Genomic DNA, 23,897 nt, shown 5'->3' with positions numbered 1-23,897 from the left:
GGGTCCCACGACGCCGGAGGACAACTCAGGAGGTCGTGCACTGCAGGTTAGAGTGCCGGGGACCCAGGCTTGGCTTTGCACAAAGGAAATCCTGGAAGAGTGCACAGGAGCCGGAGTAGCTGCAAAACACGCGGTTCCCAGCAATGCAGTCTAGCGTGGAGAGGCAAGGACTTACCTCCACCAAACTTGGACTGAAGAGTCACTGGACTGTGGGAGTCACTTGGACAGAGTTGCTGAGTTCAAGGGACCTCGCTCGTCGTGCTGAGAGGAGACCCAGAGGACCGGTGATGCAGTTCTTTGGTGCCTGCGGTTGCAGGGGGAAGATTCCGTCGACCCACTGGAGATTTCTTCGGAGCTTCTAGTGCAGAGAGGAGGCAGACTACCCCCACAGCATGCACCACCAGAAAAACAGTCGAGAAGGCGGCAGGATCAGCGTTACAAGGTCGCAGTAGTCGTCTTTGCTACTTTGTTGCAGTTTTGCAGGCTTCCAGCGCGGTCAGCAGTCGATTCCTTGGCAGAAGGTGAAGAGAGAGATGCAGAGGAACTCTGATGAGCTCTTGCATTCGTTATCTAAAGAATTCCCCAAAGCAGAGACCCTAAATAGCCAGAAAAGGAGGTTTGGCTGCTTAGGAGAGAGGATAGGCTAGCAACACCTGAAGGAGCCTATCAGAAGGAGTCTCTGACGTCACCTGCTGGCACTGGCCACTCAGAGCAGTCCAGTGTGCCAGCAGCACCTCTGTTTCCAAGATGGCAGAGGTCTGGAGCACACTGGAGGAGCTCTGGGCACCTCCCAGGGGAGGTGCAGGTCAGGGGAGTGGTCACTCCCCTTTCCTTTGTCCAGTTTCGCGCCAGAGCAGGGCTGGGGATCCCTGAACCGGTGTAGATTGGCTTATGCAGAGATGGGCACCATCTGTGCCTATCAAAGCATTTCCAGAGGCTGGGGGAGGCTACTTCTCCCCAGCCCTGACACCTTTTTCCAAAGGGAGAGGGTGTAACACCCTCTCTCTGAGGAAGTCCTTTGTTCTGCCTTCCTGGGCCAAGCCTGGCTGGACCCCAGGAGGGCAGAAACCTGTCTGATGGGTTGGCAGCAGCAGCAGCTGCAGTGAAACCCCGGGAAAGGTAGTTTGGCAGTACCCGGGTCTGAGCTAGAGACTCAGGGGATCATGGAATTGTCTGGCATTGGGGTGACAATTCCATGATCTTAGACATGTTACATGGCCTTGTTCGGAGTTACCATTGTGACGCTATACATATGTCGTGACATATGTATAGTGCACGTGTGTAATGGTGTCCCCGCACTCACAAAGTCCGGGGAATTTGCCCTGAACAATGTGGGGGCACATTGGCTAGTGCCAGGGTGCCCACACACTAAGTAACTTAGCACCCAACCTTTACCAGGTAAAGGTTAGACATATAGGTGACTTATAAGTTACTTAAGTGCAGTGGTAAATGGCTGTGAAATAACGTGAACGTTATTTCACTCAGGCTGCACTGGCAGGCCTGTGTAAGAATTGTCAGATCTCCCTATGGGTGGCACAAGAAATGCTGCAGCCCATAGGGATCTCCTGGAACCCCAATACCCTGGGTACCTCAGTACCATATACTAGGGAATTATAAGGGTGTTCCAGTATGCCAATGTAAATTGGTGAAATTGGTCACTAGCCTGTTAGTGACAATTCGTACAGAGAGAGCATAACCACTGAGGTTCTGGTTAGCAGAGCCTCAGTGAGACAGTTAGGCATCACACAGGGAACACATACATATAGGTCACAAACTTATGAGCACTAGGGTCCTGGCTAGCAGGGTCCCAGTGACACATAACAAACATACTGAAAACATAGGGTTTTCACTATGAGCACTGGGCCCTGGCTAGCAGGATCCCAGTGAGACAGTGAAAACACTCTGACATACACTCACAAACAGGCCAAAAGTGGGGGTAACAAGGCTAGAAAGAGGCTACTTTCTCACAGGAGTGATGGGAAAGCAGACAGCTGAAGAAAAACAAACCTAATTGCCAGGATAACTGCTGCCACAAAGAAATGAAAATGTGTGCAATGTGTTCATTTGCCAATGTAAAGGTTGCTTGGAAGCTAGTATTGGCTTCAATTCATGAAATCATATACAAAATCATGAAGATAAAGATGTATTCTTCTTGAGAGGCAATTTGAAGGGCAGGGTAATGTAATTAGCAGCAGGGTTCTGGAGTACCTGCCTTTAGTTGACACTTTAAATCATATTTACACTAGGTACAGGCTAAGTGTGTATTTCTAAAATCTATATTTAAAGCACTTTATAATCTTAAGCATTTTTGTGCATTTTGTGTAGCCTCTCATACAGTGTGTGCAAGTTTTAAAAAATTAGTACTTATTCAAACTGATTTCTGTTGCAGGCTGCGATCTCATAACACAAAAAATACTTATCACTATTCCCCACTGCACCAACCAGGATTCAATTCTGTAGCTCTATGGTCACACAGACATCTGCAGTGATCACATCAACCAATGTAGGTTTCATACCATAAAATAGTGCCTTTCCTCCTGATTAGTTTAACCTGCATTTATTGTTCATTTAAGGGGTGTGCGCTATCGTTAGATCTCGGTTTGCAGGTTGTCAGAGTATGTACCCAGTACAAGCAGGAACCACCACTCTAGTTAGGGTAAGCTAGATACACACACAGCGGTAACCTGTGCTCACATTCTGGTAGCTTGGCACAGAGCAGTCAGGCTTCTCTAAAGAGGCAATGTGTAAAGTGTTTGTGCAACATGCACACACAGTAACACAATGAAAACACCACACAAATACTCCACACAGGGTTAGAAAAATATTTTTATGAGTAAAACAAGAGCAAAACAACAAAAATCCAATAAGTAGAAATTGAGTTATGAATTTTTAAAGAATAAACAAAAAAGTAGTGTTTAGAAGTCAATAGCGTTAAAATGTTACTTGTGGTCACTCTAGACCGGGGTAAATCTGAAGTTAAGGCTGACAGTGATGGAGGGCAAGTTGGCCACAGGACCCACTCAGTGCCTGCTGAAGAAGTATCTTGGATGGAAGAAGCGTCAATGTTGAGGACTTGATAAGTAAAGCAGAGGAGGAGGGGAAGCATCGCTGTTGATCGATGCAACAGTTCTGAGCTGCACAGTGTTGAGGATGCATCAAAGATCAGCCAGTACTGGGCATCAAGACGATGTGTCATTGTCGACCCGCTGGGCTGGAGACGATGCTTTCAGCACGAAGCGATGCCTCGGCGCCAAGTGGAAGATGCATTGGAGTCTGGGAACAATATGTCACGCAGTCAGCAATGCAGTGTCTGCAGCTCAGGAAGTTGATTTTGAGTGGAAATGCGCAGGTTCTGATCGGTGCAATGTCATCAATAAGTTGGGTTTCACCACATGTACTCATCTCCAAAGGCCCAGGACTGGATTGGAATCACTTTGCAGAGCCGGACTCACAGCAGACAGAGTCTGGCCACTGGGTGCAGGTTGCAGGCAGTCTTTGATGTCGCTGAGACTGCAGAAGACACAGAGGGCAAGTCAACAAGTCCTTGGGATCACTCTGGGCTCACATGAGAGGGTCCAGTCCTTAACTTCAGCAGGGCAGAGATCAGCAGGTAGCAGGGTGACTGATGAAAGCAGAAAGCAGTCCTTCCAGGGGAGGAGTTTGGCAGAGTGGCACTCCTTGTAGCACAGTAGTCCTTACTCCTGGCAGAGTCATTCACAGGTCCAGTAGTGTACTGATTTAGTAGGGTCAGAGACCAAGTTCTTGTACCCAAATATGCCTTTGAAGTGGGGGGGGGGTCACTTCAGAGAAGGGTCTTTGAAGTGCATAAGTAACCTTTCTTCCTCAGCCCTGGCTCCAGACTATCAGTAGAGGGTAATCAGCTCTTTGTGTGGGGACAGGCACTGCCTATTCAGGTCTACGTGCCAGCCCGTCTCTTCCCCTTCTGCCCAGGGAGGGCCATCAGTAACCACATGTATGCAGATGAGTACTTAGACACACCTAGCCTTCTAGTGTTTGTGGCTATCTAGAGGGAATGCACAAAGTGTAGCTATCACCCACTCCAGACATGTACTGGAGACAGGCTGCAAGGTATACAGAGTAGTATGAGCAAAGAAATTACCACTTTCTAAAAGTGACATTTCTAAAATAATAATGTTAAATCCAACTTTACCATTAAAGAGTATATTTAATTACCATTCCAATGATATGAAACATGATGCAGCTACTCCTCTCTGATCAGGAATTACAGCTTAAAAGTGCATTAAGGCGTTCTCAATGCTGACCTATGAGAGGAGTAGGCCTCACTGCAGTGAAAAACGACCTTGGGAGTTTTTCACTACCAGGACAAGTAAAACGTAAATGTACATGTCCTACCTACCTTTTACTTACATAGGTCCCTGCCCTAACGGCTACTTAGGGTCTACCTTAGGGCTGACTTTTATGTAATAAGGGGGAGTTTAAGGGTTGACAAGGAGTTTTAAATGCCAAATTGAAGTGGCAGAGAAACTGCACACACAGGCTCTGCAGTGGCAGGACAGACACATGTTTAAAGGGCTACTTAAGTAGTAGCACAATCAGTGCTGCAGGCCCACTAGTACCATTTAATCTATAGGCCCTAGATACATGGTACACCACTTTACATGGGACTTAAAAGTAAATTAAATACTACTGCTCTCTACTGATGAAGGGCTAAACCCAGAAACGTGTGACTAGAGATAACAGCACTATCTGCACCAACTTTGGTGCAAACTACAGCAACTTTTAAGTAAGCATACTGCATTTACCAGGATGGAATGTGTTAAACTGTGCTGGGATGAGAGTCAGTGTGCTTCCTCTCTACCATGTGGTTAAAAGGCTCCCTTGAGCCAATGAACTGATGAGCTCACCTGGGATGCACCTGAGTGCCTGTGTAGTGGTACTATGACCTGTGAAAACTTGGGCAGCATACAAGTAACCCCAGATAAGTTTTCTCTGCTCTCTATTACTTCTGCTCTCTACTGATGAAGGGCTAAACCCAGAAACACATGTCTAGAGAGAATAGCATTATCTACACCAACTTCGGTGCAAACTACAGCAACTTTTAAGTACGTGTACTGCATTTACCAGGATGTAATGGATTGAACTGTGCTGGAATGAGATGCAGTGTGCTCCCCTCCCACCCACAGTTAAAAGGCTTTCTTAAGCCAGTGAGCTGACGAGCGCACCTGGGATGCACCTGTGTGACTGTGGAGTGGTACTGTGACCTGTGAAGACTTGAGCAGCATTTCAGCAACCCAATGACTCTTCTCTGCTCTCAACTACTTCTGCTCTCTAATGATGAAGGGCTAAACCCAGAAACACTTGTCTATAGATAACAGCACTATCTGCACCAACCTTGGCGCAAACTACAGCAACTTTGAAGTAAGTGTACTGCATTTACCAGGATGCAATGGGTTGAACTGTGCGGGGATGAGCAGCAGTGTGCTCCCTCCCCACCATGTGATTGAAAGGCTCCCTTGAGCCAATGAGCTGACAAGCTCACCTGGGATGCACCTGTGTGCCCGTGAAGTGGTACCGTGACCTGTGAAGACTTGGGCAGCATTTCAGCAACCCCATATGACTCTTCTCTGCTCTCTACTACTTCTGCGCTCTACTGATGAAGGGCTAAAGCCAGAAACACTTGTCTATAGATAACTGCAATATCTGCACCAACCTTGGTGCAAACTACAGCAACTTTTAAGTAAGCATACTGCATTTACCAGGATGCAATGTGTTAAACTGTGCTGAGATGAGAGGCAGTGTACCCCGCCCCCTATTGTGGTAAAAAGGCTCTGTTGAGCCATTGAGATGATGAGCTCACCTGGCATGCAGCTGTGTGCCGGTGGAGTGGTACTGTGACCTGTGAAGATTTGGCAGCATTTCAGCAACCCCAAATGACTTTTTCTGCTCTCTACTACTCCTGCTCTCTACTGATGAAGCGCTAAACCCAGAAACACGTGTCTAGAGATAACAGCATTATCTACACCACCTTCGGTAAAAACTACAGCAACTTTAAAGTAAGTGTACTGCATTTACCAGTATGCAATGGGGTGAACTGTGCTGGGATGCAAGGCAGTGTGCTCCCACACCTCCTGTTGTGGTTAAAAGGCTCCCTCGAGTCAATGAGCTGACAAGCTCACCTGGGATGCACCACTGTGCCTGTTGAGTGGTACTGTGACCTGTGAAGACTTGGGCAGCATTTCCACAACCCCAGTTTACTTTTCTCTGTTCTCTACTACTTCTGTTCTCTATTGATGAAGGGCTAAACCTAGAAACAGGTGTCTAGAGATCAGCACTATACGCACCACCTTTGGTGAAAACTACAGCAACTTTGAAGTAAGCATACTGCATTTACTAGGATGCAGTGGGGTGAACTGGGATGAGAGGCAGTGTGCTCCCTACCCCTTTGAGGTATAACAGTTTTTCTATAAGGAATTACAGTAAAGTGGAATATTGTTTGTTTTGCTCCATTAATTGAAATGTTATAATATATTTCATTGCATATCTACAAAGTCTCCTATGAATGAATTCCAGGTGAACCATTGTTTTCAGTATACACTGAATGCCCAGGTTCTACTGGCATAACGGGTACACCTTCCATATGCATGGTATTCAGCCTTTGGAGAGTGCAATGTTGGCCCAGAATACAGAAGCATGTCATAAATGCACCCACCAGTAGTAATACCTTGCCTGCCAGTACTAAATATACAGCGCCAATACCTTCATTTCCAGCATCAGCAACGGGGTGTGTTTGGATATGGAAGGACTTAAATCAAGTGCACAGGGGCAAACAATGCAGTCATGGAGTCAAACACACACACACACACACACACACACACACACCCACACATGCACACACTTAAATTAATTTAACTGAATCAAATTTAGTCATATAAATTATTTCAATTGATTTAAAGTGATAATTTATTTAGGCAATCTAATTTTAAGAAATAATTAAATATGAATCAATTAATAGGCAATTCATTGAAAAATTATAACTCAATTTATGGGTCCATGGTCATAACGTTTTAAAGTACATTCAGAGGTAGCAAAGATTTTTTAAGAATCAGGGCTAAATCTGTATGGGGCTTGTAAGTAGTGTTTTAGTATTCAGGAATGGGTTTTTTATATACAGACAATAAGTACGTATGAGGGTTCAGAGAGGTGTAAATTATAATTTAGTTATATAAATCTGAACAAAATAATGTTAAAAAAAATAATATAATGTATAATTAAAATAATACATTTAAATAAATATATTTAATATTAATCTAATTTAATTAAATGTATACATGGTGTAATTAGAATAATTATTTTAAGTATATGTACATATTTATATTAAAAATGAATAGATATGTAAATTTGAAATATGTATGGGACGGCCAGAAGCATACTTATCAACTTACTTACGAAGTAAAGCAGTGTCATTATAAAGTTTTGCAATGTGCACTCTCGATGTAATCACCTACCAAATAACAACTGACTTTCATGAAGTGTGGTGTCTGACAACAAATGTTCAAACTCAAGTACAGTCATGATATTTACTGCGGCTACTGTATCTCTAAAAACCAATATTTTTCTTCCCATGGGGCATATTTACTAACATTTTATGCTGTGTATGTGTCACAAAAGTGGTGAAAAGTCGAGCCAAATGTTTTTTGGGAAAATACTTTGCACTGGAAATTCGCCTGAAAGAGATGGAAAGCAGTACAAAACCTATGCTTGGCATGAGGAATATACCTTTGCACTATGGTGCAAATGTGTGTGTGAAACTAGGCAGCCTAATTGTGGGTTGGCGCTAAGGAGAGAGCAGGACAGTGCCATATATTAGTGGTTATACAGCTGTCCTCTTTACCCCTCTCATACAGCAGAACGCAGCTGCTTTAGTAGCTACATGTCTTTGTAAAGCTGCCCACCAGTACTTGAACATCCAGTGCCAGTGCCACGATTCCCTCATCACCAGTGTTTCTGATGGAAAATATTTTTATTTTGGGCAGCTCAACACTCACACGATGGGTGTCCTTCACAATAACTGTTTAACATTTAGGCCCAGATTTTAACTTTTTTCTGCAAAACTGCGCAAGCGCAGTTTCGAGGCGAAAAGTATAGCGCCGTCTTGCGCCATTCCACAGTGCCAGGTGGGTGCCAAATTAAAGGAATGGCAGAAGCCGGCACTAAACTTGGCCTAGCGTCTTTAAAAAAAAAACTAGCCTGGTGGCGGTAGGGAAGGAGGCGGTTGTGCGTCAAAAAATGACGCTAGCCTGGTTAGAGGCAAAAAAAAAAATGCCTCTAACCAGACTAGCGCCATTTTCTGGCACACTACAACCAAAAACAATACTCCTGTCTTAGGATAGACAGAAGTCATGCCCACCACCCCAATGGCCAGCACAGTGGACAAGTGTCCCCTGGACATGGCCATTGCACCCTGTGCCATGCAGGAGCCCCAAGTTAGTTTAAAAAAAAATAAAAACATACTTACCTACTCACTTGAGATGGGGTCCCCCATCCTCTGGTGCGGGTGGGGGTGTTCCTGGGGCTTGAGGAGGGCACCTGTGGACCCATTCCATGGTGTTTAACATGGAAATGGGTCCATTGGTCCCCTAACGTCTGGTCTATTCCAGGCATTAAATAATGGTGCAAAGCAACCTTTACACTATTATTTAGCCCCTTCTCCCAACTGTGCTTCATTTTAGCACAGGGGCAACATATGGGCTATGGGGATAGTACCATTCTTTGATGCAAGGTAGATGAACTCATCTAAAAAATGGTGCAGACTCCTATATTTTGATGCTAGACGTGTCTAACATCAAAATACAAATATGGAGTTAAGTTTGCGCTGAATTTGTGTCAAAACAAAGACGCAAATTTGGCGCAATTGAAGTATAAATAGGGGCCTTAATGTTCTCGTCCTGTGTCTTAGGTGAGTGGTGTGTTTTATTAGATTCTGTCCTCCTACTCAATGACTGTGTGGAAGATTTCAGCAGTTTGGTTCTCCCTGACTTTTTCTTAGATTTCAAAGCATTGTGAAAGTGGTTTGTCTGGTCCCACCCATGGTGCACGTTATCTAGCGAAAATGATAACCAAGTCGAAACCATTTTTTGCTTGATGCAGAGTCAGAGGCATGTGCATCCATAACACTGCAAAGGGCACCACTTTGACCTCAATGCACCTGATACGGTCCATTACCTTGGCATGGACACCACCAGAGTAAGAAGCCCTTGTCGTTGCCAGGACGCTGTCCACCTTCCTTGCTTCTTTGTTACAGTTTCTTCCAAAAAAATAAAAACAAAGAGTAATACCTTACAATGCTCTGTGACATGAGTGCCTCTTCACAGCCATATCTGTTTAATTTGTAGTCCTTAATGTGGGCTTTGTAATGTTTGGGTTTGCCCACTTTTTGAGTCGTGGAATGATAGATACACAGTCCATACTCCACATTTTTCAGAGCGTTCTGTATTTCTTTTAAACGTCTTGAGGTTTTTCAGATGTTTCATTGTAATTCTCAGCCAGTTAAAAATTGTATCTTTGGGACCTGACCCCACTCAGTGCACGATGCCCATGGCAATAGTGAATATTGCAAACTCCTTTATTCGCTAAGTCCTTCGAGATTTTAAATTGTCTGACTCACAAGCATTGAACAGGGAAGGCTCCCCCTGAAAGGCCAGGATCTTAAGCTCATAGCCAAATTACATCTGCAGAACACTCCTAATATAACATAATTTGGCCCACTCCCCAGTCAGAAGCTCAGTTCCCTCCTTTGACAAGGAACGCATATTTGGTAACATATTAAAACCTGCACCAAATATTTTAACACCATATCAAAGTCTGATTTCAAAACAGACATTTCTGAAACTGAGAAGCCAGTCTATTAGTTTGGCACAATGCCTCCCTTCATAGCCATGTAACATGCAGCTGCATTTCAGCTACTATGTTTAGATAGGTTTAATTCTTCGCTGGCATTAGCCATCTTCCCTATGCCTTGTCTACTCTCTTTTAAAATCCTAGAAAATACTACAAGATGCTGCTCACAAACGTATATATGAATGTTCTGCCTCTGACTATCTTTTTCTGTGCAGCGATCTCCAGCCCGACTGCAGAGTCTCGGGATACACAAGTATATATTTTAATAGTACGTGTGGCATGGACAGAGGAGACTGGCTGGAAAATGGGGAATACTTACTACTATATGAAAGAGGATTAAGGAATGTTGGACCTGGCCCTTGTGGCAGGTTCATCCCCTGACTTTTTGCTTACTTTCTCCTATTTTTTCTGACCTCTCGCTGTTGGCTCTAGGACTCTGAGCACTTTATCACTGCTGATCAGTGCTGAAGTGCAGGTGCTCCCCCTTCTAAAGCTGTTATGATTGGCTTATACCTATTTGTCATATTTAATTTACCTATAAGTCCCTTGTACAGTGGTATCTCTATACCCAGGGCCTGTAAATTAAATGCTACTGGTGGACCTGTAGCGCTGTTTGCGCCACCCACTAAAGTAGCATTTCAAACCTGTCTCAGGCTTGCTGGCGCAGGCCCTGTGTGCGCAGTTTTCTGCCACAGGGACCGGACATCTAAATTTTACTTGCCAGGCCCAGAACTCCCCTTTTACTACATGTCAGTCACCCCTAAGGTAGGCCCTAGCTAGCCCTATGGACAGGGTGCTATGTTTGTAGAAGGCAGAGCATGTGCCTGGTTGCATGGCCTGTCCTGGTAGTGACAATTAGCCTAACTTGGTGCCTCACTGCTGTGAGTGCTGCCTTCTCATAGGATTGCATTAGAAATGCACTGCCTTATACATAGGGGGTAGTGTCTGATTTAAGAGGGGTAGCGTAGGCATGTTTGGTATGGGTGTAATGGTGGTGAGAAATGCTGCTTACTGGTGTAAGTGGATTTTTTATTACTATTATAGAAATGCCACTTCTAGAAAGTGAGCATTTCTCTGTGCTTATGACTCTGGTGTTTTGCAGCTTGACTCCAATCCACATCTGGCAGAGTGACAGTTGGACTTTGTGCATACTTTTCAGAAAGCCTGTACAAAGGGACGGTGCAGGTTTTCACACAGGTGCATCTGCATACTGAATAGTCTTCCTGGGCTGAGAGAAGGGAGAGGTGGGGCACACCTGCATTTGTAAAGGGTGTGCCCTGGCCCCACACAAAAGGGTCGTTTACCCCCAACTGATGTTTGGAGCCTGTGCCTGGAGGAGAGAGGGGGCACTCCCAGAACCAGTTGTAACTGGTTGAAACCTCCTCTCCCTTCCTTTGTGGACACACTGTAGAACTGAGTAGAAGTACAGGGGAATTTTACCCACAGTTTGGGAACTCCTGGTGACATTTTGAAACTGGACACATAATGATGAAGGGACTTACCAGGAAGCGCCATGGACTGCTGTTGCTGTGCTGACCTGTGAATTGCTTGGTCACCTGGAGGAACTGCCACTTTCCTGCATCCACCTTGTGCTGGCCTGCTAGTGGGCCCTATCACCTGTGCTCCTTTCTCTTTTGTTGAGGTCCCACAGGGGCTCAGTGCCGTGGCCCTGGACCCCTGCATCCATCTGCTTAGCGCCTCTTGAGCGCTCTCCCTTGCTGAGGCACCTGAAGAGTGTGTCTTCCTAAAGTTTATGGCGCCCGAAGACTGCTTCCCTGTCATTGTTCAGAGCGCTTTGAAAGCGCTCCCTTTGTGAGTATTTTGCGCTCGCAAGTACTCTGAACTTTGCTGCTAAAGTTCACTGCCGCGACTGGGCTCTCAACAAAAATCTGAGCGTGTCGAAGACGCGCTACTGCTGGTGCCCTTGGGGGACGAAGGAGCGACAACAGGAGCTGCTGTGCCCCTTTAAGTGCCCCCGGGGCACAAGCAGGCACCTAACTTGGTGCCTGAACACCACCGAGGCCCGGGCGGGCCTGTTCGATTCAGAGGATGTCGGGTGCGGAAGGGAGCCACATCGGAGGCTCTGGGCAGGGCAGGCACCTCGCCGGAGGCCCCCCGCACCACTGGTCTCCCTCAGTGGCCCTACTTGTTCTTTAGGGGCTTGTTGGAGGGCCAGTGGAGGCCTGGGGGGCCCTCAGAGATCACAGGCCCCAGGAGGGACCCGTTATAAAACCAGAAGGGGGGTGAGTCTCCCCCTTCCTACTCCAATCCTCAGAATGGCCCCTGATCAAGCGCACGGAGAGCCAGGGGCCCCCATTTTGATATTCCTGGCACTGGAAGTGCCTTTACGTCATAAAACAGGTATTTTAAAAAGGACATACATATTCCTGATGGTCCTGGTGTGGACATTATGATTTATATGTTACCTACCTATTTTTATGATATGCTACATATATGTTTTGCTAATGTTCCTTTTATGGACATGCTCTGCTAATAGGTTTTCTTGACTTGCTGTATGTTTTATAATGTTCCTGATATGGACATTTATGATATTTCTATGACAAGTGCATTGGTGTAGTAACGTGATTCCTGACTACTGCTTATTTTGCAGAATACTAAGTAACCTGTGTGTTATATGTGACTACTGCTAGTTCTACAGAGTAACGTTCTGACAACTGCTAAGGTAGCAGGATATTACTGACATACTGTGTTTGGTTTAATAATTGCATTGTGTACAATACAGTATATTTTCATATAACTTGGTGGTGTGTTTTCTTTGTGGTGGGGATAGTGCATCACGTGTGTTGTGCAATCGCTTAACACATTGCCTCTGAGATAGGCCTGACTGCTCGTGCCAAGCTACCAAAAGGGTCAGCAGGCGCTATCTTGGACGTGTAACTCCCTTACCCTGACTAGAGAGCGTGGGTTCTGCCTGGCTAGGGTGCATACCCTAGCCTAGTGGAATGATGGTGGCACATTTCCAGGAATCTGGAAAGTAGTCATCATTAGGTAGTTATTGCGAACCCCCCTGGGCGTGGTGCAGATGGGCTTAAGTCCTCATTGCAAAAGTGGAGTGTGAGCAAGGGTCCAATGCAACTCCCAAGAGGTTGGATTGCATGACAGTAGTGGTTTCCCCATGAGTGATGGCTGGCCAGCAGGTCAGGGTGGTTCCTGAAAATCTGTCATCTTTGAGGAGGGTTTCAGAGGTGGAAGGGTTTGGTTGGGATGCAAATTTGTCATTGATAGTGCTTATCTTATCACATAAGAAAATGCAAGCTCGGAGCAGAGCTTCTGAGACAAAGCAGTGGTGGTGGAGCTGTTAGCAGGCATTTTGTTTTGAAAGAAAAGAGCTCCTTTGCACTGTTGGTACTGTTATCTATCTGCTCTATTAGGGCTGAGCAATTGGTGCCTTGTCAGAGGGCTGACTTTTAGGTTTGGTTGTCGCTGCTGTTGTAGGCGAGTCTCCATTAAGGTTGAAGCTTGCAGTGGTGCTTGGTGACCGAAGTTCATCTTTGTGGCTGTCTTGTGGTGGCTTGTGGTCCGGTTCTTGCAGTGGTCTTGGTTCTGAGAGGTGCCAGGGTGTCTGCACAGGTGGCGATCTAGAGACAGAAGCTTTCAATACGGCAGGCGAGGTTGTCTTGGTGTAATGGGTGGTGGTTTTGCAGTTCTGTGGTCCAGGTTTTTTCAGAGATAGTGTTCCAGTTGCAATTGGTGGTCTTAGGGGAGTGATTCTTCTAGGGTGGTTGAAGTGAAGGTTGAAGAGGATGACTAAATGGTTGGTCCAGGTGAGAGGGGCGGTTTGCTCACTGAGGTGTTGTTGAAGTTGGTAAAGATGGTTTCTAGCAGATGGCTGGTGATGTTGGTGGGGGCTTTTACCCATTTTGAGAGCCCAAAAGTGTTTAGGCTGTCCAGGGGGTCGGTGGTGTCAAGATCAGTGAGTTCCTCTAGATTGAAATTGAGGTTGCCGAGCAAGATGAATGAGCTGGAGCTGAGTACAGTGGGGCGGATGATGTTACAATCAGTCAGTCGACTTGTAGAGTGCAACTTGTCACCTGTGAGGGTATCCAGGTGCTGGCAGAATCTAGGGTCAAGGGTCTTAGTCGAAGAACAGGTGACTTTGTAATGGAGTTTTCAAATTAGGCTCTTGGCACTGGAGGTCGTTCTAGCAGGGCTCCTTCCAGGATGGTGCTGTTGGAGCTGCTGAGTTTGAAAGTCAGGCATTCCGGTTAGAAGCTTGTGTCAGCCTTGGTGAGGGTGCAACCGATGTGTTTTATTGATAATTGCAGCTCCCACTCTGTGTTTGCTGGGCCTGTCCGGTTATCTTGTATCTTGGGGAGATGTCAACAATGATGTTGGGGCTAATGTTGGTTTGAGACAGGTTTCTGTGAGGAAGAGTAGGTCCCGAGGGAGGTCATAAAGGAGTCCCACCTTTCGATTCAGTATTTTGTGAGAGAGAAAGTGTTCAGTAGGGAGCAGGCCAGTTCGAGTTGGATGTGATTCATATCTGCATTGCTGGGTGTGGGAGTGCAAGTATAATGAGGGGTGCTGATGGGGTTATAGGAGGAGTGATAGCACAGGAGAAAGCACATCTGGTGTTGGACAGAATTGTCTAACAGCACCACGGGGAGATGTGTCCTGGTTTCTGGGTATGGAGGGATGAGGCAAGGTATTGTTTTGGGCTACACTGGGGCTGGCTTTGGACCCCCCAATGCCCCATCCCTTTTCAAGAGAACAGTGTGTTTTGTGCTGTTCAAGAGGAGAAACCACTGGACAACACCAACGATGCTGCTGGCCTGCACTGTGACCTGCCAACGCATGGAGTTGGATTGCCCCGCTTCGCACTGTGACCTTGGTCTTACCGACACAGTCATCTGACAACTTCACCGAGCTGCTGCTCGCACCGCGACCTTTGGGATCTACACTCTGGCATTGCCTGCTCACACCACATCTTTGGCATCCCCGATGACTCCGCTCCTGCTGCACCGTGGCCTGTGGACACCTCTCGTAAGGTACACAAAGCACCGTCCCACCGAGCAGCCTTGGTCCACCGACACCAGCACCATCAGCTCCAGTGTCGTCACCAGGCATCCTACCCGCACTGTGGCATGTGGACACCGCTCGTGAGGGTCACGACGCAGCATCTCGTCCCGCACCGCTGGCTTGGGCCTACAGACGACAGCACTTCAGCAACGCCGTCGTGGCTGCCTGCACCGTGACCTGGTGACACCACACGTTGCACCTCCCAGATTCACACCACAGCCCTTGTCTCACCGACACCGCTGACTGCATTGTGACCCATGGGCACCGCATGTCGCATCATCCCGCTTCGCAACGCAGCCCCGCTGCCATCCACACCAGCGCTCCTGACTTCATCAGCCCGGAGTTCAATCCCCAAAGCACCTAACTTCAAGGGCCCAACGACTCCCGCACCGACTCCGGAGCTGACACTGCGACGTTAGCGACACCACTCTCCAGAGCTCACCTCGAAGATCACGAGGCCCTGGAATTCCAAAGGTACTGTTTGTGTGTCTTCCTGACACCGTAGCTGGCCTGCGACGCCGCAGCTGGCCTGAACTGTTGGTTTTGTTCTTCATGACGCCATGACAGACACAGGTGGAGCTATAGACTTCAAGGAACTGTATTTTTGAGTAAATCTTGCAGAATTCATATATTTATTACTGTATGGTGGACTTTATTGTATTTGGTCTTGTTTTATATAGGTAAATATTGCCTATGTTTATAGAACTAGTGTGGTGTCCTTTTGTAATGTCTTCATTTATTACTGTGCGTTACACATTGCTTCTGAGATAAGCCTGACTGTTCGTGCCAAGGTACCAAGAGGGTGAGCAGGGGTTAACTGAGCGGGTATTTCACTTATCATGACTAGAGGGAGAGTACCTACTTGGACAGGGTGCAAACCGACTGCCAACTAGAGACACCATTTCTAACACTAGTTGTCAGCGGTGGGATAGGACTTGCATTTGCACTTGACCCACTGTGATTGGTCTACACTACTACCATATTGCCGACCACTACGTGCCACATACAGATTTTTGTTTTTTGAATTTTTCTCTTTGACCTATTTTTGATCTTGTGATCTTGAGTTCAAGTGAACTCCAACAACGTCATGTTTCAGTCAAGAGCATCTTCAGTTGCATCCCAGAATTTGGTTTTTGAGGAGGATAGGTTGGAAATCTATACAGTGAGGGAACTGAAGCAAGTTTGTAAAAACCTCAATGTCCAGGTCAGAGGCCTCACCAAAAGGGAGGAGTTACAAAAGGCGCTGAGGGGCTGGGTAGCAGCCAGAACTGCCAATGGGCAGTCTGAGGATCTAAATGGGGACTCTGCGGACACAAATCATGGAGCAGATGTGCTGAAGGTGCAGGAGCTGCTGGGGGAAGAGGTACCCCCCTGGGTCAAGCAGCAGTGGTGGATCGAAAGGCCTTACTCCAGAGGAGCTCGTTGACAGGAGAGAAGCCAGGAGGCACCAGATTGAGTTGGAAAGATTAAAAATGGAGACTCAGGGGGAGCAGCAAGCAATGGAGGAGAAAAAGATGCTTTTGGACCATGAGCTCAGAATAAAGGAGCTGGATGCGAGGAGAAGGTCCAGCAAAGATGGTGGCAGCAATTCCTCAGTACAGTCAGACAGAATTGTGCACATTCCTAAGTATGTAGGGAGAGAGTACAAGAAGGGAGGCGACATACAGAGGTGGTTTCAGGGAGAAGAGGCAGCCATACACATAAATGTGGTCCCTGGGAAGCATTGAGGAGCAATATTGTAAGCCACTTCACCTACAAAGGGAGGGACACTTTACTAGCTTTGGGTGAGGGGTACAACCTCACCTACGCTGACATGAAGGAGGCCCTTCTCACTTGGTATGGCCTCACTCCTGACAAGTACAGGGATCAGTTCAGGCAGAGTAAGAAAACTGATTCCTAGACATGGTTACAATGTGTAGATTCCTTTTGCAGAGCACTGGATGGTTGAGTGAAGGGCAGTAATGCGACAGATTTTGAGGGGCTGTATAACTTAATTGCCTGGGAGCACTTGTCTAGTCTGTGTTTTGCAGGACTGCGCCAGCACTTGACTAATAGTAAGCTGACTGATCCCACGAAGCTTGCTATGGAGGCGGACCGCTGGGTGAGTACCCAGGTCCACAAGAAGGTTTATGGGGGAGACTCTGCCAAAGGTAAGCAGGGTTCCCAGAAGAAGGAGAGGGAAGTCAAGGGAGATGCAGACAGGTCCCAGGATAAGGAGGGAGAAAAAGGGTCCCAGTTCCCTTCTGACAGTAAGGAGGGAGGTTCTGGTGGGCAGTGGCCCAGGGCACCTCATTTTCAACCTCAGTGCTTTGAGTGTTCCCAGCTAGGAAACATGAAAGGAGACTCTGTCTGTCCTAAGCCAACCCTCACTGGTGGCCCCTCTACCGAGGTGGGCAATGTGGCCTTAGAGGGAGGTAGTACCCAGGGGCAGGTCATAGATCATGCCATGATATCCCTTAGTTGGGAGCTGGACTCAGAGGGTGAGTTGGTGATCCCTGAGGGTGGAAGTCGTCACTTCCACCAGGTGACAGTGAATGGGGTCCCAGTTACTGTTCTGAGGGACAGTGGGGCTAGCCATACCATGATGGTAGAAAGGCTGGTCTCCCCAGAGCACAAAACACCGGCCAGGTGTGCATAGTGACACCAGCCCATGGGCAGGACTTCTTCCGCCCTATGGCCCTGGTATCCCTAGAGTGGGGTAGGGAGGTGACGCAGAGGTGGGTCATAATCAGTCTACAGATGCCAAAAGACTGCCTTCGGGTGAGTGAGTTGCTCCAGGTGTCATGGGAACTAGGAGAGGTAGCCCCCAGGGGTGCCAGCACAGTTCAGTTATCTGTGGGTACCACTCCAAGACTGAAAGTACAGGACCCCAGCAAGAGGGATAGGGGGAGGGAGAGCCCACCCCTGTCCCCTGCTCAGCCTAAGGGTACAGATCCAAAGGTGAGTGGCCAGTCTCAAGATACCAGCCCTGTGAACGGGTGGGAGGTGATGTGGAAAAAGGGAGCAAGTCACCTGGAGTTACTACCCCCTCCCCCACACTTTTCGGAACCACAGAGACTAGAGAACCTAGGATGGCCTAGGGCCTGGCTCTTGGCACTAACAGCTGTCAGTGGCCTCTGTTGGGTTGATATCCTTGTGATCAGAGTTTTCGCTGGGAGGGGAACTGAAGTCAGACCCCGGGGTAGAAGTGGCCACATCAAACTGTTGGCCTTGGTGGTACTGTCGGCCTACTGGGATGCCTCTGTGAACAAGGTAAGGTTAGGTGCTGCACAGATGGAGTTCTAAGATGAGGAGAAGGGTTCCCCCAGGGTTAGTTCAGTGGACCCTAGGAGTTTGACCTAGGGATCAACCTGGGTTCAGAGAGGCATAGAACTGGCAAGAGGCCCTGCAGTAGTGGGCCATTGTCCAGGTTCTATTGCCCTGAGCAGGGAAGAGCAGCAAGGTATTGATTGGCCTACCCTGGCTTTAGGCTGGGAGGGGTTTGTGTTGGAAATGGCCCTTTTTGCAGGGTTATCCCCAAACTTTTTGCCTTCCTCCACCTATTTTTTCAGGTCTGTTTTTGCTGGTTTGTCTCTGCGCACTTTACCACTGCTAATCAGTGCTAAAGTGCAAGTGCTCCCTAGGTAAATTGTATTAGTGACTGGTTTATCCATGATTAGCATATTTGATTTACTGGTAAGTCCCTAGTACAGTGCACTAGAGGTGCCCAGGGCCTGTAAATCAAATGCTACTAGTGGGCCTACAGCACGGGTTGTGCCACCCACATTAGTAGCCCTGTAAACACTGCTCAAACCTGCCACTGAGGTGTCTGTGTGTGCCGTTTTAAACTGCCAACTCAACCTGGCAAGTGTACTCACTTTCCAGGCCCAAACCTTCCCTTTTGGTACATGTAAGGCACCCTTTAGATAGGCCCTAGGTAGCCCCATGTGCAGGGTGCAGTGTATTTAAAAGGTAGGGCATGTACTGGTGTGTTGTGCATGTCCTAGCAGTGCAATACTGCCACCTTTTGGTTTCACTGTTGCAAGGCCTATCTCCCTTATAGGTTAACATGGGGGCTGCCTTTAAATATCTTTAAAGCACAGATTTCCTTTGAGGGCAGATAGAAAAATTGAGTTTTGGATGTCTGAACTCACAATTGAAAAATACATCTTTTAGTGAAGTTGGTTTTTAGATTGTGTGTTTGAAAATGCCACTTTTAGAAAGTAGGCATGTTCTTGCTTAAACCATTCTGTGATGCCTATCTGTTTGTGGATTGCCTGTCTGGGTTAGTTTGACAGTTAGGCTGTTGTGAATTCCCCCTAGACAGTGACACAAAAGGGTCTGGGGTGTAGCCTGCATATCCTGATGGGCCATCTGCGCTAGAGTGGAGGGAGGAGTGGTTGCTTACACCTGAAAGGACTGTGCCTGCCCTAACACAATGCAGTCTCCAACCCCCTTGTTTGTGTCTGGGGCCTGGCTGGACAAGGAAGGATCTTGCAAACAATTGAGACTTTGCGTTGAAGTTTGCCAACTTCAAAGGCAGAAAGGGGACCCAAAACCCCAGACTTTTAGAATCTTTCTGGAATCAAGAGGAACCTCTGCCAAGGAGGAGAGCTGAAGAGCTGGAGGAGAAGTACTGTCCATTTACTGTGATGCTCTTCCTGGAAAGAGTGCAAGAGCTTGGAGTAGAGCTTGCCTCCTGTTGGAAGGCTCAGGGACACCAAAGGCTTCAGTTTCCTCAATCTGCAGCCCTGGGAACTGTGTGTTTTGTGCTATTCATGAGGAGAAACCACTGCGACACCGCCAACTACGTTGCTGGCCTGCACTGTGACCTGCGGACGCCTCATGGAGTCGCATTGGCACGCTTCACACTGTGGCCCTGGTCTCACCAACACAGTCATCAGATGACTTCACCGAGCTGCTGCTCGCACCGCGTCCTGTGGGCTCAGCACTCCGGCATCGCCTGCTCACACTGCAGCCTGGGCTTCCCTGACGACGACGCTCCTGCTGACACTGGTGCCCCTGCTGCACCATGGCCTGTGGACACCGTTCGTGAGGTACACAAAGCACCCTCCCATCCCGCCCGCAGCCCCAGTCCATCGACGCCAGTACCATCGACTCCAGGCACCTTGCCCACACCGTGGCCTGTGGACACCACTCATGACGCTCACAAAGCACCATCCCGTCCTGCACTGCTGCCTTGGACCTACTGACGACAGCACTTCAGCAACAACGACATCGCTGCCTGCACTGTGACCTGGTGACACCACACGTTGCACCGCCCTGATTCACACTGCAGCCCTGGTCTCAAATACGCCACTGGACGATGTCACCGAGCTGCTGCCTGCACCGTGACCTGTGGGCACTACACGTCGCATCGTCCCGCTTCGCACCGTAGCCCTGACATCATCCACACCAGCACTCTTGACTTCATCTGCCCAGAGTTCGATCCCCAAGGCGTGTCACTTCAAGGGCCCCGACGTCTCCGGAACCGACACCATGACATCAGCGACACCACTCTCCAGAGCTCACTTCAAGGGTTCACGACGCCCTGCAATTCCAAAGGTACTGTTTGTGGTGCTTCCTGACACCGTAGCTGGCCCGCGACGCCACGGCTGGCCTGAACTGTTGGTTTTGTTGATCACGACGCACTGATAGCCCCAGGGGGAGCTATCGACTTCAAGGAACTGCATTTTGGGGTAAATCTTGCAGAATTCATATATTTATTACTGTATGGTGGACTTTTATTGTATTTGGTCTTGTTTTATATAGGTAAATATAGGCTATTTTTCTAAAACTGGTTTAGTGTCCTTTTGTAGTGTCATTTATCACTGTGTGTTATTGTGCAAATGCTTTACACATTGCTTTTGAGATAAGCCTGACTGCTCGTGCCAAGCTACCAATGGGGTGAAAAGGGGTTATCTGAGCGGGTATCTTCCTTATCCTGACTAGAGTGGGGGTCCCTACTTGGACAAGGTGCAAACCCACTACCAACTATAGACCACATTGCTAACAGTATCCTTCCCCCGAAGAGACCAAACATCTTTCTGTTATATCAGTCCTTATAAACAATTGCCCTTCTGAATGCTATTAACATTAAGGGCCAGATTTATGAGAAACTGGCACTGTGCGGCACTGCACCAATATTAGCAGCGCCGCGCTGCACCAGTTTTGAAATACAGGGATGTGCCTTATTCACAAGAATACGGCACAACCCTTGTGTTTCTTCTTGCCTTGTTGCTAAATTAAGCAGCCTGCACCAACACAGGCATCCTTGCACTGTAGTGCAAGGGTGTCTGCATTGAGGAATGTAATTGTTTATGTGCAGGAAGGTGTCCCTTCCTGCACATAAACAATCCCGCATTGCATTTTGCTTCTGCTATGTGTGCTGCAGAATGCAGCTAGAAACTACAAAAAATGAGGAGGAATAAAAGTATTCCTCCCCGTTGTGCCATGCTTACGCCACCCCCAGGGTGGTGTTACATTGTGCCGCAGCCTCAGATTTATGAATTCTTGTAAATCTGGGTCAACATCAAAAGTAATGGGTGTTGCGGTGGAATGCCCACTACAAAACCCATTGCACGCGGATCTGCGCAGAAAACTGCGTCAGAGGGGCCTATACTTACAAGGAGGCATAAAGCCACAAAAAGTGGTGTTACACCTCCTTGTTAATATGGAGAAGTGATTAGCGCCACCGGAGCATTGCAAAAAGTTACTCTCCGGTGGAGCTAGGGCCTTGTAATTCTGGCTTAATGCATTCTAGCTAGTAAGTACACTGTGCTTTTATATACATTGCTCAACTACTGTTAGAACATTGATCACCTCGGAATAATAATACTTTGCTAGCTAGAATGCAAGACCTCCTGTGCACTGCTAACGGAAATTTTCCAAGACAACAAAAGGTTCCTTTCATTTGTGTTTTGATAAATGATCAACAAAACCACACCTGCACAGTTACCTAAGGCCCATGTTTATGGATTTTGCCGCAAAACTGCGCTAACGCAGTTTTGCATTAAAGTCCGTGGTGCCCACTAGCACCATTCCATAGCGCTAGCCGGGCACCATATTTATGGAATGGCGCATGGTGGTGCAAAGCAAAGGACAGGCTAGCGTCTAAAGAAAAGATGCTAGATGGGGGGGGCGGATGGCAAGAGGGGAAAAGGCACAAGTGTGCCAGAAATGACGCTAGGCTGGTTAGCGGCAGTAAATATGCCGCTAACCAGCCTAGTGTCATTTTCTGACGGACTACCACCCAAACATGACTCCTGTCTTAGTAAAGACAGGAGTCATGCCTACCACCCCAATTGGCCAGCCCGGGGGACCAGTGACCCCTGGGAAAGGCCATATTACCCAGTGCCAGACAGGGGACTCCATTTAAGGTGCCCCCAATGGTACAGTAAAAAATAAGAAAGAAAAAAAAACTTACCTTAATTTACGCAGGATGGGGTCCCCCATCCTATGGCATCCCTCTAGTGTTGGTGGGGGTGTTTCTGGGGCTTGGATGGTCCTCTAACACCTGGTCAGACTCAAGCGTTAAATAATGATGCTAAGCAGGCCTAGCGCCATTATTTTGGTCTGTCTACTTCATGCCCCTCATTTTTGCACCAGAGTGTAAATAAGGCAGTAGGAGATTAGCGTGATATTGTGGACTGGAACGCCTACTTTGCATCTAATTAGTGCAAGGTAGTTTGCTGCATCCACAATATGATGCTAACCCCTATATTTTTACGCTAGACGGGTCTAGGGTCAAAATATAAATATTGAGTTAAGTTTGCTCTGTTTTAGCATCAAAGTAAATGACACTAAAATGGCACAAACCAAGTATAAATATGCCCCTCAATCAGAGGAAGATGGTCAAGAATGGTCTAAAAATCATGACAATAACACTGATGAATAACCAAGTGTAATGCACATCATTGAATTGCTTGCATGGGACTTGGCAACTTTTTTGAGGTGAATTACACTGCTTTAAAATGTTATTTCACAATTTCTTTCACTTCATAATTTGAATCATTTTTTGGACTGGTTCATATTTTTCTGGAACCACCGTTTCTCTCTCTACCATCAGCCATTAGGGCTGTTTCTTCTTGTGGAAGTGATCTTAGGGTGGTGCAAGCAGTGTGTAGATTAATTTGTGAAATCAGACTTGATACTAACAGAGGTTCAGTATCACTGACACAGTGATTCGGAAACTGGTGCAAGGGCTAGACCTGGTATACTGATTTGTGAATTGCATGTACTTAGCAAATACTGTCTGTGTTTTCCTGCCTGTACTTGATTGCAGCTAGTGAACAGCCACACTTGCAGGGGCAGCTCCTCCATAAGGGTGGAGGAGCGTTGCCTCCCCACCACCAGCAGCAGCTGGAAACCTTTTCCCAAATCATGATCATAATCTGTTTATGATCGTGTTTTGGGAAAAGGGGCAGTGCCATGTGGGTGACGTGCATTGAGAGGGAGTGCAGAGCACATGTGTGTTTGGCCGGCCGGCTATCTCGGGCCGGCCAAACACACATGTGCATAGGGCTCTATCCAGCCCAGCAACACACTCTGCCTGGGAGCACCCTGGCTGGGTGTTCCCAGCCAATCCTGACACTACTTTGAGCAGCGTCAGGACTGGCCACAGGGTAGGCTGGGAGCCTGTACCTGCAGCCATGAAGAGACAGAGCGGAGAGGATGGAGCGGGCGCAGTGGAGGAGGTAAGTGTTTGGGATTTTTTATTATTATTTTTTATTTAATTTAATTATCTCCCCTCCCCCCCTGCACGCGCATACTGCCCTGGCCCTTCTGCTAAGTGCGGGCTGCGACTGTTAACTTGTGCCATGTGGCACCAGGATATACTTGCAGGAGCCAGGTGCAGATTCTGCAGTTTTTTTTTCTACTGTAAGAATTCTAGGGGAATGCTTGTGTCGCTTCTTGTGAGTCCTTGTGAGTCTGTGTGCTCATGTCTGGTTTGGCACTCTCCTTTTAATCTATCCAGGTTTCAAAACTAATTTAGGTGA

Source organism: Pleurodeles waltl, chromosome 2_2 (genome assembly GCF_031143425.1).
Source record: "Pleurodeles waltl isolate 20211129_DDA chromosome 2_2, aPleWal1.hap1.20221129, whole genome shotgun sequence".
Lineage (NCBI taxonomy): Eukaryota > Metazoa > Chordata > Amphibia > Caudata > Salamandridae > Pleurodeles > Pleurodeles waltl.
The sequence above is the reverse complement of the archived record's forward strand: the minus strand, read 5'-3'. Positions refer to the sequence as shown.